Source organism: Lolium perenne, chromosome 7 (assembly GCF_019359855.2).
Source record: "Lolium perenne isolate Kyuss_39 chromosome 7, Kyuss_2.0, whole genome shotgun sequence".
In the NCBI taxonomy this organism is placed as follows: domain Eukaryota; kingdom Viridiplantae; phylum Streptophyta; class Magnoliopsida; order Poales; family Poaceae; genus Lolium; species Lolium perenne.
In genome coordinates this window covers 239864238-239871941 of record NC_067250.2, presented here as the reverse complement: position 1 = coordinate 239871941, position 7704 = coordinate 239864238, and the positions used below count along the sequence as shown (strand labels likewise).

General features: G+C 43.5%; 1 long non-coding RNA gene across 1 annotated transcript; it reads left to right on the top strand.

Moving 5' to 3' along the window:
- The first annotated feature begins 2140 nt into the window (after window positions 1-2140).
- LOC127314063 (uncharacterized) lies at window positions 2141-5679 on the top strand. Its single transcript, XR_011749389.1, has 3 exons — window positions 2141-2556; window positions 3995-4079; window positions 5452-5679. It is a non-coding gene; the product is annotated as an uncharacterized lncRNA (long non-coding RNA).
- Window positions 5680-7704: the final 2025 nt, after the last annotated feature.

Below are 7704 nucleotides of genomic sequence, written 5' to 3'. Positions count from 1 at the left end.
GGCACCGTCGATTTCTTCCAAAACAACATCACATAAGAAAGAGAGGAAAGCATTTCGGAGGTGAGGCAGATAACCGAACAAAGCCTACCCGCCCTACTGGGGAAGTTATATATGATATGGTCAAGGATTTAAAAGTGATTGATGTCTACGCACGCTTCTATTCCTGTATACAGTGTTGGGCCTCAAAGAGCAGAGGTTCGTAGAACAGCAGCAAGTTTCCCTTAGGTGAATCACCCAAGGTTTATCGAACTCAGGGAGGTAGAGGTCAAAGATATCCCTCTCAAGCAACCCTGCAATTAACATACAAGAAGTCTCTTGTGTCCTGATACGTCTCTGATACGTCTCCAACGTATCTATAATTTCTGATGTTCCATGCTAGTTTTATGACAATACCTACATGTTTTGCTCACACTTTATATCATTTTGATGCATTTTCTGGAACTAACCTATTAACAAGATGCCGAAGTGCCAGTTCCTGTTTTCTGCTGTTTTTGGTTCCAGAAATTCTACACAGGAAATATTCTCAGAATTGGACGAAATAAAAGCCCAAGGCCTTATTTTCCACGGAGGGTTCCAGAACACCGAAGGAGAGACGGAGAGGGGCCACGAGGTGGCCACCCCACCTGGCGGTGCGGCCAAGAGGGGGGCGCGCCCCCCTATGGTGTGGGCCCCTCGGGACTCCTCCGACGCCGCCCTTCCGCCTATATATTCTTCCAGTCGCGAAAACCCTAAATCATCCAGTCATATTCCACGAAGAGTTCTGTAGCCGCCGCCATCGCGAAGACAAGTTTCGGGGGACAGAATCTCTGTTCCGGCACGCCGCCGGGATGGGGAATTGCCCCCGGAATCCATCTCCATCGACACCACCGCCATCTTCATCGCCGTTGCTGTCTCCCATGATGAGGAGGGAGTAGTTCTCCCCCGAGGCTGAGGGCTCTACCGGTAGCTATGTGGTTCATCTCTCTCTCCCATTGTGTGATCTTTATGTGATCATGAGCTTTGTATCACTATTAATCTATGTGCTACTCTACTGATATTATTAAAGTAGTTTATTCCTCCTCCATGATGTAAAGTTGACAGTGTGTGCATCATGTAGTGCTTGGCATAGGTTATGATTGTAATCTCTTGTAGATTATGAAGTTAACTATTACTATGATAGTATTGATGTGATCTATTCCCCCTTTCATAGCTATTGTTGACAGTGTGTATGCTATGTTAGTACTTGGTCTAAATTGCAACGGTCTATTATGCACTCTAGAGGTTACTTTAATATGAACTCCGGATTCACTCTCCACGGTGTGACGGTGACAGTGTGCGCATCGTGTCTGATTCCTTTATGAAGTTGTGGAGCTTGTTTACTCCGGCTTGAGGGTGCTCTCGTAGCCCTACACAATGAATGGTGTTTGTTATCCAACAAGAGAGTGTTTGAGAGTAGCACTTATTTATTCAATTATGTGATCATTGTTGAGAGTGTCCAGTAGTGAAAGTATGATCCCTAGGCCTTGTTTCCAAATACTGCAAACATCGCTTATTTACTATTTTACTGCATCTTTACTTCCTGCAATATTTACTTCAGATCGCAATTACCGTTTACCACCATCTATACCACCTGCGTTTTACTATCTCTTCGCCGAACTAGTGCACCTATACATCTGACAAGTGTATTAGGTGTGTTGGGGACACAAGAGACTTCTTGTATCTTAATTGCATGGTTGCTTGAGAGGAATATCTTTGACCTCTACCTCCCTGAGTTCGATAAACCTTGGGTGATTGTAGCGACCCAGAAAAATACCCCTATTAGATTTTGTTTGTTCTTTTTCTTTTCTGCATCATCGTGTCATCATGCATCGTATCATTCATGTTTTGTCTAATAAAACAAATCTATTTTTGTAAACCCTAAATATTTTGGTTTTCCCTCTCATATGGTTTTTATATTAAACCAACCCTTTACCTTTTTCTTTTCCACAAACCCTAACCTAAATCCTAACCTCCCCTCTCTCACCGTGGCTGCACCCCCTCTCTTACCTAGATGCACACAAGTCATCCCAACACCAACCCAGCTACATCTCTTTGCTTCATCACCACCCGGCCCAACCCTCTCCACACCAAATATAGACATGCTACCCCCTCTCTCTCTTGCTTTACACGTGATCATCTTTCACCAAATCAGTCTATGGTGAAACCTGCAGCTCCACGTCGCCCTGCCCCTCTCATCCACCGTCCCCTTCCTTCCTCTTAAGTACCAGCCAAAACCCTACCCCTCTCCTCCTCCCACCAAGCCAGCCGCCAGCCCCACCTTTTTTTCCTCCCGGGAGCAAACCTTGCAGCAGCCTCGCCGGCCACCACGCCATGAACACCCCGACCTGACCTGAGCACGGCCATGGCACCGCGTCCACCTCCTCATCAGCCCCTACATCGTCACGGACATGGAGCTCCAAGGCCAGCAAGCTCTTCTTCCTCTTCATCTGCTACCCGAGCCCTTCTTCAACATCTACCCCGGCCTCCCCTTCGTCCTCGTCGCCGGCAGCCCTCCTTCTCGTCACCGAGCACCCCAGGGTGAGCAGCACTCCATCTCCTCTCCCATGCATGCCTTAACATCCCTGGATCAACGTTGGAGAAGAGATCAGAGACGGTTTCGAAAACAAAAGGATGCATTTTTGCTGTTTCACGGTCCTGTCTTCCGATGTAGATCCTCGCCGGCACAGGCCATCCCAGCATGCGTTTCTTATTTCCTTAGATGCACAACGTCACCAGCTAGCTACTGGTTCTTGAATCACCTCAAACCGATCTGTAACGGCGTCGCAATCTTCAATCGAAATTCGGTCCAGAAAACAGATCAGTATTATTTTCAGTTTCGCCGTGTCGTCGACTCGTTTTCCGGCGACCCTCCACGTCGACTCCCTGCTCCGTTTTCATCCTTTCTGGTCCCATTCGAACCACTGAACATTCATCTTGCTCAGCTATTTGATAACCACGCTGTAGCTTGAACCATTCGCTCACCATCGTCGCCCAAAGTTGCTACCAGAAACAGATGTTTTCAGTTTCAGTTTTGCTGTTTCATCGGTCTGTTTTCCGGCAAGTTTCGCCGCTGTTTCTGTGCACCGTTTCCACCCAAACCACCCCCATTAGATTCACGGCACCACATTCTTGCTCAAACTCTTTTGTTTCGCTCAAAATATTGCCCCGTTTCGTCTCGGCCACCGCTTTAAAATCTGTGCACTTTCGCTGTCTACAGGAAGCCGCTGTTGCAGTTCTTCAGTTCGTAGTGTTCAGCATTCAGTTAACCCGTGGCTACAAGTTACCTTGTATGCTACTCGTATTGCTTCAAATTCGAGCACACAGCACACTGGCACCCAGCTCTGTTCCTTCACACGATCGTCCTGAGTTCGAATCCTCTTGGTGCGGATTAAAGCCAACCTTTTTTGCTTCTGTACGCTCTGTTGCTGACGTGGCCGTGGAGCCCCACTGTCATTGTCTACGGCTAGCTTCCAGCACGGTGTTAAGAGTTTCCCACTCAAATTCAAATCCAGTTTTCAGCAAAACTTACAAACAGATGGTTTCTCAAATCCTTTAAAATTGCACTTTTACAAATCCAAATCAAACAAACTTTATGTTCATTTCGATCAGAAAAACATGAGGAATATGAATATGCCATCCATATATCTGTTTGCATCCCGCATCATGTCGCGACGTGGTAGTTATGCATGATCACCTAACATATATGCGGAGTATTTCGGATATCCAACAAGGATTTCCCCGCTCCGTTTAATATTGAAGTAGCGCACCCCTGCCATGTCTTGCCATGCTAATCAATACTTAACTTTGTCGGTAGAAAATGCAACTCTAACCTAATAATTGTTTGTTCGGGGTTCCGACTCCGATTAAATTGGATAAGTTGCATTGCACCATATTTGCCATGTCATGCATATCATCTTGATCATGCTGGATTTTATTTATCCGTAATAGTAAGATGTGCATCCGTTGGTTGTTGTAGCATTTGCTTCTTCCCGGATAGGATCACGAAGTGGTGTGGTGAGATACGACAAGTTCTCCGGATGTTCCTCGGCAAGCTTTAACAGGCAAGCATTTTCCCTTATACTTCTGCCTCTGCAGAAGTCGCTTACCTATTTTATTTTTGCCTTCTCCCTCATGCTATCCTTGAGTTGCGTTCTTGTCACGTGTCCCTTCCACTTGTTATCTCAAGCAGCCCATATTGCCACCACCAACCACCAACCTCCTACAGCTGATGTTTGGTTATCGGGTCTGCCTTGCGAGTCGTAGTGCATGCTAGTGTTGTTTATATCTCGTTACCGTTGCCGCTATCTTATCGGTTATCTGTTGGGGAATATGACACATGGTTTATGGTTATATCTGTTGGAAGTATCATGGTTACCTGTTAATAGTTGTTAGCGGAGACATCGGTGGGTCAGCTGATCGTTTTGTGACGGCTCACTTGTGTTTCTTTAAAGCTTAGGACCCGAGTTCCTGTTATCTGTTCCGAGACTGAGCGCTCTAACCACACGTGGGTACGCCTATGGGTCTCCCCTCGACCACTGCCGGAATCTACAGCTTTGTCCAGTGGCCACAACTAGATTGTAACGTTTCCTTTTTGAAGCGTGCGTGCAAGCTTGTTTCCTTCTGTTACTTTTGGGGAAGCCTTATGCCTTGTATCCCCTTGTTCTTGTACGCACGTATAGGTGGGATACGATGTTAAGCGGTATCCGAAAGAGTGAGGTCATTGGTCATCTCCCCAGAGTGAGCTCTGATCCAATGTGCATCTCCTAGGAACTGACTTAGCCGTAGACTCAAACAGCTAAGTCTGCTTCGGAGATACGGCCGGACTTCGATTCGGGTTCAACTTGGTTAGGTAGCTTCCTGGACATTGTTGTCGTGAAGGAGAGTGCGTGTCGTGATATCCTTCCCTTGCTCGGTTGGGTTGATCGTGCGTGTGGGTACATTTGGGCACCCCTGCAGGGTTACATCTTATCGATAAGCTGTGTCCGCGGTTATGGACGACTTGGAGCTGTATGACTTGACCATAGACAACTTACACCTGTTGTTTCAATCATAATAACTTGTGTAGTAAGTTAGCATAACTCTAATAATAAATGGTTAAAACTTGACAACCGTGTGAGTGCCTTTGTAAGTACTTCTTGGCGAAGGGGGAACACATCGGCTGTGTTATGTTTGTAGAGTATAGAACTGTTAGTTTATGCGCTCTCTCCCCTTCCCTGGTAGACGAATGTTGTAGAGTGTCTCTATAGGTTTTTAGTGCTTGCGCGCTGCCGCTTAACCCCACCATATTGCCTATGACGTTTCTCTTGCGTCCTCTAAGTTCCCTGCGTGCCTCAAGTACAAAGGACGACTGGTTGACGAATGCTTATACGTCTTGAAGTCTTGTTAAGTACGAACCCGTACTTATTGCTGCTTCTACGGGACATAACCGGGCAGGTATGAAGATATGTTCGATGAAGACGACGCTAGCAAGGTTACCCTTCCGGCTTGGCCTAGGCAGGGTTATGGACGCCACTGGTTATCTTCAGGACTCTAAGTCCAATTTGTATCTTATCCGTACTCGGATGTATTTGATCTTCTGTATGATTTGGATCTTTGTATGTATCTATTTGTATCTTGACTCGTTGGAGTCGTTGTTGTAATATATGTATCTTGTGGGCTCTATTGTAATCCTGTTGTAATGTTACCGCTCGTGATTGATTCCACCCGCATCGCGTGCATGCTTCGGCGTGTACGAGGCGCTTGGTGGTGCGTCTCCTAGAATCGATATCGTGCGGATTTTGGCGGATTCGCTGGGATCCTCATGGTACCGGTTTTGGGGCGTTCACAGTGATCCACTTAAGGGAAACTTGCTGCTGTTCTACAAACCTCTGCTTTATCACTATTAAAATGAATACTCCTGAAAACACTAAGTTGTGTGACTTCACTAGCACAAATAATAATGATTTCATATGCACTCCTATTGCTCCACCTACTACTACAGCAGAATTCTATGAAATTAAACCTGCTTTACTAAATCTTGTTATGAGAGAGCAATTTTCTGGTGTTAGTGCTGATGATGCTGCTGCCCATCTTAATAATTTTGTTGAACTTTGTGAAATGCAAAAGTATAAGGATATAGATGGGGATATTATAAAAATTAAATTGTTTCCTTTCTCCTTAAGAGGAAGAGCTAAAGATTGGTTGCTATCTTTGCCTAAAAATAGTATTGATTCATGGACTAAATGTAAAGATGCTTTTATTGGAAAATATTATCCTCCTGCTAAAATTATATCTTTGAGAAGTAGCATTATGAATTTTAAGCAATTGGATAATGAACATGTTGCCAAAGCATGGGAGAGAATGAAATCTTTGGTAAAGAATTACCCTACCCATGGACTAACTACTTGGATGATCATCCAAACCTTTTATGCAGGATTGAATTTTTCTTCAAGGAACCTATTGGATTCAGCTGCTGGAGGTACTTTTATGTCCATCACTTTGGGTGCTGCAACAAAACTTCTTGATGATATGATGATCAACTACTCTGAATGGCACACTCAAAGAACTCCTCAAGGTAAGAAGGTAAATTCTGTTGAAGAAACCTCTTCCTTGAGTGATAAGATTGATGTTATTATGTCTATGCTTGTTAATGGTAGATCTCATGTTGATCCTAATAATGTTCCTTTAGCTTCATTGGTTGCTCAAGAAGAGCATGTTGATGTGAATTTCATTAAAAATAATAATTTCAACAATAATGCTTATAGGAATAATTTTGGTAACAACAACTATAGGCCATATCCTTCTAATAGTGGTAATGGTTATGGTAATTCTTACAACAATAGTAGGAGTGTACCCTCTGATCTTGAAGTCATGCTTAAAGAATTTATTAGTACACAAACTGCTTTTAACAAATCTGTTGAGGAAAAGTTTGGTAAAATTGATGTTCTTGCTTCTAAGGTTGATAGTCTTGCTCTTGATGTTGATCTTTTGAAACTGAAAGTTATGCCTGATGAAGTTAAAGATACTAAGTCATTTGCTAAAACAAATGCTATCCAAGTTCGAATTAATGACAATATTAGAATGATGGCTGAATTGCATGCTAGGTGGGAAAGAGAAGAAAAACTTGCTAATTAAAGAGAATAATATAGCTAGAGTTTGGACTATTACCACCACTAGTAATGCTGATGCTTCACATGTTGCTAAACCTCCTACTATCAATGGTAAAATAATTGGTGTTGGCAATGTTTCTACTTCTACTACAAAGTGTGCAAAACTGCCTGAAACTGCTGAAACTGTTTGTGATAAAACTGCTGAAATTTTTCAGAGTGTTGGGGACAATGGTCCCATTGCTGTAGATCATAATGGTTTTTATTTTGATAATTGTCATATTTCTGAAGTTATTAAGTTCTTGCAAAAACTTGCTAGAAGTCCTAATGCTAGTGTTATAAATTTGGCCTTTACAAAACATATTACAAATGCTCTCATTAAAGCTAGAGAAGAGAAATTAAAACTTGAAGCTTCTATCCCTAGGAAGTTGGAAGATGCATGGTTGGGAGCCCATCATTAAGACGAAGGTCAATGATTTTTATTGTAATGCTTTATGTGATCTTGGTGCAAGTATTTCTGTTATGCCTAAGAAACTTTATGATATGGTTGACTTGCCACCGTTGGAATGTTGTTATTTGGATGTTAATCTTGCTGATAATT